The 12,896-nt window shown below is 38.0% G+C and overlaps 1 protein-coding gene across 3 annotated transcripts in view; it reads right to left on the bottom strand.

The window, feature by feature from the left end:
• Positions 1-12,896, bottom strand: part of MARCH1 (membrane associated ring-CH-type finger 1) — a 1,103,404-nt gene that overhangs the window by 328,132 nt on the left and 762,376 nt on the right. The gene's annotated exons all lie outside the window — the stretch shown is intronic.

The raw sequence follows: 12,896 nt of genomic DNA, 5'->3' as shown, positions 1-12,896 counted from the left end.
AGTCTTTTCATTCTATTGTTTTCCTCTATTTCTTTACATTGATCACTGAGGAATGCTTTATTATCTCCCCTTGCTATTCTTTGGAACTCTGCATTCAAATGGGTATATCTTTCCTTTTCTCCTTTGCCTTCTGCTTCTTTTCTTTTCTTTTCTCAATAAGGCCTTCTCAGACAATCAATTTGCCTTTTTACATACTTTCTTCTTGGGGATGATTCTGATCACCACCTTCTTTACAATGTTATGGACCTCCATCCATAGCTCTGTAGGCACTCTGTCTATCAGATCTCATCTCTTGAATCTATTTGTCACTTCCACTGTATAATGCAAGAGATTTGATTTAGGTCATACCTGAATGACCTAGTAGTTTTCCCTACTTTCTTCACTTTAAGTCTGAATTTTGCTATAAGGAGTTCATGTTCTGAGCCACAGTCAGGTCCTGGTCTTGTTTTTGCTGACTGTATAGAGCTTCTCCATTTTCAGCTGAAAATAATATAATCAATCTGATTTTGGTATTGACCTTCTGGTGATGTCCACATGTAGAGTCACTCTTGTGTTGTTGGAAGATGGTGTTTGCATAAGTAAATATTTACTTATGACTCTATTAACGCTACTAGTTATATTATTTGCATTCAGTGTTATAGGATTACTGTTTCTTGCATTACCAAATGTGTGACTGAGTCTCCTATAAAAATAATGATGACTTAGACAACTTGATATTATTGGCCAAATATATGGCTGTATATGAGATCAATGTATCTCCACATATGGGAAAAAGCAACAAGAGGAAACAATTTCCAGGGCCATAGCAGACTAGTAAGACAAGTGGCCCAGGGACTTTTTGCTACAATTAACATGGCCTGGCCCAGTAATAGCATATTGACTGGTCTACCAAAGAAATCCTTAGACCTAGAAATGACCTTTCCTATATCCAATTCATAAATTGGTCATGAAATGTCTCCAAAAACTTAGTTGAGTTACAAACTACATGGTGCACTGTGAACTAAGCAATGTCATTTGCCATCCAGTTCTGTGAGGATTGAATCATTAGCCACTGCAGTAGCTTACCTACAGAGACACTCTGCAGGGAAAAGATGAGGTGCTCTGTTCTCTGGGGATACTGGCAAAATAGCCCCTCAGATAGTTAGAAATATGTCAGAAGAAATTTTTATGAACTTGGATTCTTGCATCTTCCCATACAGTAAGTCCCTTATATATGAACTTTCAAGTAGCAGACTTTTAAAGATATGATTTGTTTTTATTTCCATTATTCTAGGAGGTGGGTCACAAAGGATCCAAGATATCACTTCATCCCAGACAGAATGGCCATAATCAAAAAATCTCACAACAACAAGGGCTAGAGAGGGTGTGGAGAAAAAGAAACCTTTCTGCACTGTCAATTGGTATAGTCACAATGGAAGACAGTATGGAGAGTCCTTTAAAAACTAAGACTAAAACCACCATATGACCCTGCAATCCCACTTCTAGGCATATACCCCGAAAAAAAATAAAAAAAAAAAAAAACTGAAAAAAAGACACATGTACCCATGTTCATTGCAGCAATATTTACAGTAGCCAAGACATGGAAGCAACCTACATGTCCATCAACAGATGAATGGATAAAGAAGCTGTGGTACATCCATACAATGGAAGACTACTCAGCCATTAAAAAGGTACATATTTCAGTCAGTTCTAATGAGGTGGATGTACCTAGGGCCTGTTATACAGAGTGAAGTAAATCAGAAAGTGAAAGACAAATATTGTATATTGACACATATATATGGAATCTAGAAGGATGGTACTGATGAATCCATTCACAGAGCAACAATGGAGACACAGACATAAAGAACAGACTTATGAACAAGGGTGGAGGAGAAGAGAGAGAGAATGAGATAAATGGAGAGAATAACATGTAGAGCATATACACTAACATGTAAATAGATAGACACTGGGAATTTGCTGTATGACTCAGAGAACTCAAACTGGGACTCTGTAATAATATATAAATTATTAATATCCTGAGAAATCTGTATACAGGTCAAGAAGCAACAGTTAGGACCTGACTTGGGACAATGGACTAGTTCCAAATTGGGAAAGGAATATGTCAAGTCTATATTGTCACCTTGGTTATTTAACTTATATGCTGAGTACATCATGTGAAATGCCAGGCTGGATGAAGCAGAAGCTGGAATCAAGATTGCTCGGAGAAATATCAATAACCTCAGATATGCAGATGGCACCACCATTATGGCAGAAAGCAAAGAGGAACTAAGAACCTCTTGATGAAAGTGAAAAGAGGAGAGTGAAAAAGCTGGCTTAAAACTCAACATTCAGAAAACTAAGATCATGGCATCACGTCCCATCATTTCATGGCAAGTAGTTGGAGAAACAATGTAAACAGTGACAGACTTTATTTTCTTGGGCTCCAAAATCACTGCAGATGGTGACTGCAGCCATGAAATTAAAAGATGCTTGTTCCTTGGAAGAAAAGCTATGACCAACCTAGACCACCTATTAAAAAAGCAGAGACATTGCTGACAAAGGTCCATCTAGTCAAAGCTATGGTTTTGCCAGTAGTCATGTATGGATTTGAGAGTTGGACCATAAAGAAAGTTGAGCACTGCAGAGTTGATGCTTTTGAAACTGTGGTGTTGGAGAAGACTCTTGAGAGTCCCTTGGACTGCAAGGAGATCAAACCAGTCCATCCTGAAGCAAATCAGTCCTTAATATTCATGAGAAGGACTGATGCTGAAGCTGAAGCTCCAGTACTTGGGCACCTGATCCGAAGAACTGACTCCTGGGGAAAGACCCTGATGCTGAGAAAGATTGAGGGCAGGAGGAGAAGGGGACAACAGAGGATGACAGGTTTAATGGCATCACCAACTTGATGGACGTTAGTTTAAGCAAGCTCAGGGAGGTTGGTGATGGACAGGGAGGTCTTTCGTGCTGCAGTCCATGGGGTTACAAAGAGTCGGACGTAACTGAGGGACTAAACTGAATAACCTATAGGGGTGGGAATGGGCAAGGAAGTGGGAGGGAGATTCAAAAGGGAGTGGACATATGTATATCTATGGTTAATTCAAGTTGATGTATGACAGAAATCAAGTAGATATTGTAAACCAATCATCAATCCAATATAAATATTAAATAAAAGATACGAATGTGTATTCACATGTCTAATCATGTAAATTAAATCTATTTGATGAGGTGCTGTTATTAGGTTTTGTGGTACCAGAAACTGAACATAGAATGGTACATGAAGCTGTTCAGAATGCAACCCAGGGCTACTATGTCATCTATAATGAGAAAAAAGAACTACTGCGCAGACAGCACTGGATCATTTTTTCAAGAAAGTAGAAAAAACCCTCTGTCTCCAGCAAGGAGCCAGAACCTGTGCCATCAGCATCAAGTGTGAGTGAAACTGCAGCTTGCCCTCCATATCCTATTGCTGACAATCCCTCTTCTTCCAACTCCTCTCCCTCCTCAATTCAGTAACTCTTTATTCCTGTTCACTCAATGCCAGCCCCTGTATGACAGTTGTACTGCACTACTCTGCTTTCCAAGGTACTGTACATAAGATTAAAAATGTTTTTGTGTGTGTGTGTGTGTGTGTGTTTTATGTATTATTTATGTGAAAGTATTATAAACCTATTACAGTACAATACTGTATAGCTGAATGTGTTAGGTATGTACCTAGGCAAACTTTGACAGACTTATGAAAAAATTGGACTTATGAACTGAGAGCCAATTCCTGGCAGGTTCATAATAAGTCCAGAGTCCCTGAGGAGCAGAGAGGGGTCTGGAGTTCTCAAGGAGGTGAAAAGGACACACTTTTTTTTTTTTTTCTTTAATCCCAGGGTTGATGATTGCACAACAAAACAACAAAACATAACCTCATCTTGCTCAAGGTTATGTTTTCCCTTAAACTCTGTGCCAGTGATTATATAACAACAATGTATCCTGTCTGAGGACACGTTTTTCCTTCCTGAGAACTTTCTGATTAATCCTATTATTTAAAAATGTAAATTATGTTACATTTAATTCTGTTAAAGCTGTTAAGATCTTTCTATTGTTAAATTCTAATCCTGTTGTCTTAAAATGTAACTCGTGGGAGTGGATCTGGTAAGATCTTTGCGACCTTGAGACATTCTTTTGATTTATTGTAATAACCAATTAAGAAAGTATATAACTCCCTTGCTAAAACTAGTGACTGGGGCACTCTCCATCCTCTTCTGATGTCTGTGTCAGAACCTTTCTCTGTCCCTTTTTCACTTTAATAAAACTCTGCTACACAAAAACTCTTGAGTGATCAAGCCCGGTCCCTGGTCCCGAAGCTAAATCTTCTTTGGAGATCACAAATCCGACATCGTTCACTGTAAGCTATCCTGAACACACTCTCGGAACAGAACTTGTTTGTATGTAGGGGACTTGTTGTCCTTAGAAAAGCACTAAAGTTGTTAACTGAGATTTCTGTTCCTCCCAATTAGCTGTGTCCTTCTTCTGAGTTGTGTGCTTGATTATACGCACCTCTTCATCAAAATCACAGATATGCTGGCCTCTCCCCTTACCTCTTGGGAACAATTTGTCTCAGGTGAGACAATCTCTCGGTGCTGAGGAACGCTTTTGTCCTCAGTGGGGCTTTCCAGGTGGCTCAGTGCTAAAAAATCCTCCTGTCATGTAGGTGACGTGGGTTTGATCCCTGTGTTGGGAAGATCCTCTGAAGAAGGAAATGGCAACTTGTTTCAGTATTCTTGCCTGGGAAATCCCATGCGCAGAGGAGTTTGGCAGGCTACAGTCAATGGGGTAGTAGAGAATAGGACACAACTTAGTGACAGCAAACACATAGTCCTCAGTAAGTGCCCAAATAATACTGAAACTCACAGCTCTCACAGCAGACGTTTTTATTTCAGTTCATGATTAAAACAATTGAAATATCTATGCTAACTTTCACCTATAAGTTTTGGAATAAGCAGATGAAAGTCTTCCTTTTTAAATTACGAAAATCTTATTACTAGTGTTTTTAATTTCTAGAGTTCTAGTTACTAGAGTTACTATTTACAATTTGAAAATAACTGAAGTAAACATCAAATCAAATAAGTTATTCATGTAAAACTTTCATCTTTTCTATAATTTTTAATTATCTTTTATGTTTCATTTATATTCACTTATTTTTTTCTATTTAAGTTGGTGATCATTTTCAAAATGTAAAGTAGAAAGGTAGGGGCTTTACTATTATTAAAGTATCAAATACAAGTTGCAATTACTTAATGGTGGTGAAGAACAAAAGATGGAAACAGGTAGGTTGTTTTTCTGGTGGTGTGTGTTTTCACTAATGTATGGAGCCATAATTTCAGAAACCATGTGACTTTCTGGAAAATCAATGATATAATATATATTCATGGATCATTATTTTATCATACAAATATTTCCTTTAGTTTAATCTCCCAAAAGGTACATGATAATGTGTTTTAGATATATTCAATAATGGTTTGTAACCTTTTTCTTCATTTGGTCAATAAATGATTAAAAGTATTTTAAGGTTAATGATTTGATGATGTAATCAATCATTCTAGCTACAATCTGCCACCAGGGCTTCTCATTTTGCAAATGATTTCTTGATAATTATCACAAGAAGCACATCTGTATGCTGGTTGAAAAGTTAATTAAAATGTGATTCCATCTGGTAGTCCAGTTGGGAATGTCACTATTCAATTTAATCTACATTGAGCTGAAATAAACTCTGCATAATCAAAAGATATAATGTAGTGGGGTGCACAGAGATGTAAGTTAGCTAGTGTTTCACATGTTCAGTTAATTCTCTTTTCTTTCTCTTTTAATTCTTTTTTCTTTTATAAAAGTTAGAAACCTGGGAAAAAACATTTCCTAATGATTTTCTCATTATGGGTACATTTCCCTTTATGTGAATTTTGTATAGCTGCATATTTATTCCTATTTTTCCCACTCATTTTTAGTAGGATTGAGAGAGTCGATGTGAGTGCATTATTCTCTCAAAGCTACCGACTTCAATCATTCATTTTGTTCTGATGCCATGTGTATTGGATTCCTATTGCTCTTGTAAAAAATTACCAGTAACTCAGTGATTTAAAACAATACAAATTTATTACTTTACAGTTCTGGAGATCAGAAGTTTGAAATGGGTCTCATGGCTACAATCAAGCTACAAGTTTGGTGGTATTCCTTTAGGAGGCTCTCAAGGGGAATCTCTTCTTTGTTATCCCAGTTCCTAGAACCTATCCATATTCCTTGGCCTGTGTGTCCCTTCTGTCCCCAAAGCCATCAGTGAAAGATCAGGTCTTTTGTTTCTATCTCTGATTCAGACTATTCTGTTTCACTCTTTCTGTTACAGGATCCTTGTGTTATATTGAGCCTACTCACATTGTACATGAAAATCTCTTCCTATTAAAATCAGTTGATTAACAACCTCAATTCCAACTGTAGCTCTAATTTCCTCTTGTCGTGTAACATGACATTCATGAGTTTTGGGGACTGAAATGTGGACACTTTGGAGGCCATTCTTCTATCCTCCACACATTGTAACCAGTTTATTCTAATCCTAATGCTTAGGTAGAGAGGTAACTGGTGCCCATCCTTTCTTCTCAGACTAATTTGAAACAGTTTGGCTGATGTTTCTCTGGTTTGGCTGATGATTACTAGTTTGCACACATGCTGACATGTGTTTCTAGTTACGGATTTTTCCCAACAGAAGGATTCATTTCGATATATGGCAAAACCAATACAATATTGTAAAGTTAAAAAATAAAATTAAATTAAAAAAAAAGAATTGGAGATAAAACTTAGAATTGAGTTCATATAAAAATGCATATCTTTTCATGGAAAGGCTGAACTTGGTTATTATGGGTTGGCTCATATTCCATCTTTTGAACTTTTTTATTTTTTTTTTAAGTGGAAAGTGTTTATTTTTCATTAGTTAGTTTTGCTAAATTTAAATAGGCAGGCCATTAGACTTTGCTTGTTGAAATGCAATTTTAATCCATCTCTAAATTAGAGATTTCAAGGCAAATGTTTAGCAATTTATTTGCTCATACTTCTGCATATAAAATGCACCCAACAAGAAAATTATAAAGCAGCAGTCCCCCAACCTTTTTGGTACCAGGGATCAGTTTTATGGAAAACAATTTTTCCACAGACAGAAGTTGGGGGGATGGTTTCCAGAGGATTTAAACACATGACAGTTATTGTTTATTTTATTGTTCTATTATTATTCTATCAGCTCCTCCTCAGTTCATCCAGAATTAGATCCCAGAGGCTGGGGACTCTGCCATAAATAATTACTACTAGGATAGTGATATTGCAAACATAAACATTATTTACATATGGAACAATCATTTTAAAACTAAAGAAATATAAGAAGTTCTGATGCTGATAAGATGTTTAGTCTATCAATCAGATTTTAATAAATAGAATCAATAGGATATATACTTATATACAAAAGGGTTTGTTATACAGACTTATTTTTCATTAAAAAAAATTAAGGTATAATCAACATGTAAAAAGCCGTTCATATTTAAAGTATATAGTTTGGTGAGTTTGGGGATAAGAACACACCTATGAAACCAACCACCATTACCATGGACACGTCCATTACCTCCCAAAGTTTCCTGCCATTCCCTCTATTATTATTGTGACTACTATTTTTGAAGCCTGTTTTTTTTCCCCCAGTTTTGCTGCTGCTATGATGCTAAAGCTGAAACTTCAGTACTTTGGCCACCTCATGAGAAGAGTTGACTCATTGGAAAAGACTCTGATGCTGGGAGGGATTGGGGGCAGGAGGAGAAGGGGACGACAGAGGATGAGGTGGCTGGATGGCATCACTGACTCGATGGACGTGAGTCTCAGTGAACTCTGGGAGTTGGTGATGGATAGGGAGGCCTGGCCTGCTGCGATTCATGGGGTTGCAAAGAGTCGGACACGACTGAGTGACTGATCTGATCTGAAGCTGCTAAGTGGCTTCAGTCGTGTCCGACTCTGTGCGACCCCATAGACAGCAGCCCACCAGGCTTCCCCGTCCCTGGGATTCTCCAGGCAAGAACCTTGGAGTGAGTTGCCATTTCCTTCTCCAATGCAGGAAAGTGAAAAGTGAAAGTGAAGTCGCTCAGTCGTTCCCGACTCTTAGCGACCCCATGGAGTGCAGCCTACCAGGCTCCTCTGTCCATGGATTTTCCAGGCAAGAGCACTGGAGTGGGGTGCCATTGCCTTCTCCGTCCCCCAGTTTTACTGAGAGATAATTAGCATACATCTAGCTTTCATAATGGAGAAGGCAATGGCAACCCACTCCAGTATTCTTGCCGAGAAAATCCATGGGCAGAGGAGCCTGGTAGGCTGCAGTCCATGGGGTCGAGAAGAGTCGGACACTACTGAGAGACTTCACTTTCACTTTCATGCACTGGAGAAGGAAATGGCAACCCACTCCAGTATTCTTCCCTGGAGAATCCCAGGGACGGGGGAGCCTGGTGGGCTGCCGTCTATGGGGTCTCCCAGAGTCCGACACGACTGAAGCGACTTAGCAGCAGCAGTTTTCATAAACTTCTGTTCTAATAGTGAAAAGATATATTACTTGGACTTGTTTTGAAGAAAATATAAAAGTAACTATGAATGTGTTGTACATAGTGAAGAGAAGAATCCCAACAATCACCCAGATCACATACAAAGAAAAAAATACATTTTTAGGATATTTAAGGCAAAGTTGCATCATTTGGCCTACTTTATCTTCAAAAGTGTCCTGATTGTCCAATCCCTTTATGTGCAAGAAAGTTGAAAAGAAATATATACACATCATATTTATATATTATATTCACATAATATTTACATAATATATGTTGTTTATATACTATACATTGGAAAATACCTTGATGTTGGGAAAGATTGAGGGCAGGAGGAGGAGGGGAAACAGGATGAGATGGTTCGATAGCATCACCAACTCAATGCACGTGAGTGTGAGCAAACTTTGGGAGATAATGAAGGACAGGGAAGTCTGCAGTCTGTCAGGTTCCAAAGAGTCAGATACAACTTAGAGACTAAACAACAGCAACAAATAAAAATCAACCTAAATGTAAGAATGAAAACTTTTATATTCCAAAATTTTTTAGAAGAAATTACATCTCTTATTATCACTTCTGTGACCATTGTAAACATATATTGTAAAGACTTTAAAATTATCCAAATATTACACTTTAGTTAACAATTCAAAAATCTTTAAAACATTTCTCACATGTATTTGTTGACTATGTGACATCTTGGTGCAGCATTATATATATATATATATATATATATATATATATATATATATATATATATATTTAACTTAGAGGGTAAACATGATCATGTATCTTACTTGGACATTATGTATTGACTATTTTGGGGTTAAGTTTCTTACCAGATACTTCCATGATGTTCATTCTGATTATGATAAAAAAGAATAAGGCCACAGTGAAAGCATACGAGCTCACATGATAAGCTTACTCTGCTGCTGCTACTGCTAAGTCACTTCAGTCGTGTCCGACTCTGTGCAACCCCATAGACAGCAGCCCACCAGGCTCCCCCGTCCCTGGGATTCTCCAGGCAGAACACTAGAGTGGGTTGCCATTTCCTTCTCCAATGCATGAAAGTGAAAAGTGAAAGTGAAGTCCTCTCTGACTCTTAATGAAACCATGGACTGCAGCCCACCAGGCTCCTCCATCCATGGGATTTTCCAGCCCACCAGGCTCCTCCATCCATGGGATTTTCCAGGCAAGCTTACTCTAGACTTTACTATAAAATAATCATGTATTGCCCTACTTCACAATACAAAGCTCTATTTATATTGAAATGTTCAGGGGAAAACATAAACCACAGAGACAAAATGCAATGCTCCTGGCACTGGGGCATCAAATGTACTTTTTGAGCACAATTTTAATTTATTTTTTATACACGTTGTAAAAGAGAAAGTTTAGATGAAAAGACTTTATATCTCCTATTTTTGTCTAAGTCAATCAGGATTCGTCTCTGCTCTGCACTCAAACCTTTCTGCTCATTCCACCCTTAGTGAAGTCTGAGGACAGGCGAGGAAAGTCTCGTGGAGAGATGAGTTCATGAACTGTGCTTGTCCTTGTTTCCCTATGCGCTCCCACGTTGTTGTTCACTGAGCAGGAATATGTTTATTTGCAGGACTGTGGCATTCTCGTCTTAACAAGAGGTTAATTAACCCTCCCTTGGCTTAATACTCATTAATTTTATTTGCCAAGGCTTGCCCAAGCTAAGTTTCTCTGGAGCATTGATTTTTTAATCTGTAGACTGTAAAATGCCCTGTAATTAATGCAAAATTCTCTCTTAATGCAGATACGTGTTTTTCTGGTGAAAGAATCCAGGTCTTTATAAGACACACTGGGAATTCTGACCAACATTATTTGAAGAATCACTGCTTTAGAGTAAGCCAGAACATCTCCCTCTTGGCATTCTCTCTGTTAATAAAAACTTTATGGACTATGTGGCATTTCACAGTTATACCTTGTTTGGGGACATTTTGTATTGGAGAACAAAAGATGTCATTATAGTAGGGGCTCATAACTCTATTTTTAAACTAATGAATCAGACTGTTATACCAGCAGTGAATTATTTAGTCCTAAACATCACTCGTCTTAGTCTTGTATGTATTATGTGTGCAAGTAAATTAGGTTCAAGGGGAAAAAAAAAATAAAACCATTAAAATCTGTTTTCACAGTTTCCTGATGATACCAGCTACAAGACTAGAATCATATAACATCCATTACCCCATCTATTTGGAAATCTGGTATTTTAAAATTTTCATGAAGAAATAAAAAGCATTCTAAGTCTACACCAGTGCAGACAATTAGGGCCAAGAAATGACTTACTCCTTCATCACAAAGAATAGATTCACGTCATTTTTATCATTTCTTTTATTTATTTTTTTAACCTTTGCCTGAATCAACCCCTGAGCCATATATTTGTCAAAAGGTTACTGGGTCTTCCTAGGTCTAAGTATTATTCTAGCATTTTTTGTTGCTGTTCATTTGCTAAGTCATGTCTAATTCTTTGTGAACCCATGGAATGTAGCACCCCAGATCCCTCTATCTTCCACAGCCTCCAAAGTAGGTTCAAATTTATGTCCATTGAGTTGATTATGCTATCTAACCATTTCATCCTCTGTTGCCCCCTCTCCTCTTCAGGTCAAGTTAGTTCAGTCGCTCAGTTGTGTCCAACTCTTTGCAACCCCATGGACTGTGGCATGCCAGGCTTCCCTGTCCATCACCAACTCCTGGACCCTACTCAAACTCATGTCCATTGAGTTGGTGATGCCATCCAATCATCGCATCCTCTGTCGTGCCCTTCTCCTCCTGCCTTCAATCTCTCCCAGCATCAGGGTCTTTTCAAATGAGTTACTTCTTTGCATCAGGTGGCCAAAGTATTGGCCTTTAGCATCAGTCCTTCCAATGAATATTCAGGACTGATTTCCTTAGTATGGGCTGGTTGGATTTCCTTGTAATCCAAGGGACTCTCAAGAGTCTTCTCCAATACCACAGTTCAAAAGCATTGATTCTTTGGCACTAAGCTTTCTTTATAGAAAGCTATACACCCTTGTCCTCTTGCTTTCCATCTTTTCCAGCATCAGTGTCTTTTCCAAAGAGTTGGCTTTTCACATCTGGTGGCCAAAATATTGGAGTTTCAGCTTGAGCATTGGTCCTTTCAAGGAATATTCAGCACTGATTTTTTCCTTCAGAATTGACTGGTTTGCTCTCCTTGCAGTCCAAGAAACTCTCAACAGTTTTCTCCAGCACCACAATTAAAAAGCATCAATTTTTTGATGTTCAGGTTTCTTTATGGTCCAATTCTCACATCTATACATGACTAATGGAAAAACCATAGCTTTGACTATTCAGAACTTTGTCAGCAATGTGATGTCTGCTTTTTAATAATACACTGTCTACGTTCGTCACAGCTTTCCTTCCAAGGAGGAAGCATCTTTAAATTTCATGGCTACATTCATCATCTGCAGTGATTTTGGAGCCTCAGGCAAAAAAAAAAAAAAAATCTGTCACTGCTTCCAATTTTTCCCTTCTACTTGCCATGAAGTAATGGCACTGGATGCCACGTTCTTAGTTTTTTGAATGTTGAGTTTTAAGCCAGCTTTTTCACTCTCCTCTTCAACCCTCATCAAGAGGCTCTTTAGATCCTCTTCATTTTCTGCCATCAGGGTGGTATCATCTGTATATCTGAGGTTGTTGATATTTCTCTCAGCAATTTTGATTTCAGGTTGTGATTCATCCAGCTCAGCACTTTGCATGATGTACTCTGCTTATAAATTAAATAAGCAGTGTGACAATATACAGCCTTGATGTTCTCCTTTCCTAATTTTGAACCAGTCTGTTGTTCATGTAAGGCTCTAAATGTTGCTTCTTGACCCACATTCAGGTCTCTCAGGAGACAGGTAAGGTGGTCTGCTATTTCTATCTCTTGAAGAATATCCACCGTATGTTGTGATCCACACAGTTAAAGGGTTTAGCATAGTCAATGAAGTACAAACAGATGTTTTTCTTTGGCTTGTGGTTTCTCTGCCTTTTCTAATCCCAGCTTAGAAAGTCCTTAGTTCATGTACTGCTGAAACCTAGCTTGAAGGATTTTGAGCATTACCTTGCTCACATGTGAAATGAATGAATTTGTATGATAGTTTCTCTTTGGCATTGTCTTTCTTTGTGATTTAAATGAAAACTGACTTTTTCCAGTCCTATGGACACTGCTAAAATTTCCAAATTTGCTGGCATATTGAGTGCAGCACTTTAACAGCATCATCTTTTAGAATTTTAAATACCTCAGCTGGAACTTCATCACCTCCACTACCTTTGCTTGTAATAATGCTTCTGAAG

The sequence above is a fragment of the Bos indicus x Bos taurus genome, chromosome 6, assembly GCF_003369695.1.
Source record: "Bos indicus x Bos taurus breed Angus x Brahman F1 hybrid chromosome 6, Bos_hybrid_MaternalHap_v2.0, whole genome shotgun sequence".
Classification (NCBI taxonomy): domain Eukaryota; kingdom Metazoa; phylum Chordata; class Mammalia; order Artiodactyla; family Bovidae; genus Bos; species Bos indicus x Bos taurus.
The sequence above is the reverse complement of the archived record's forward strand: the minus strand, read 5'-3'. Positions and strand labels throughout refer to the sequence as shown.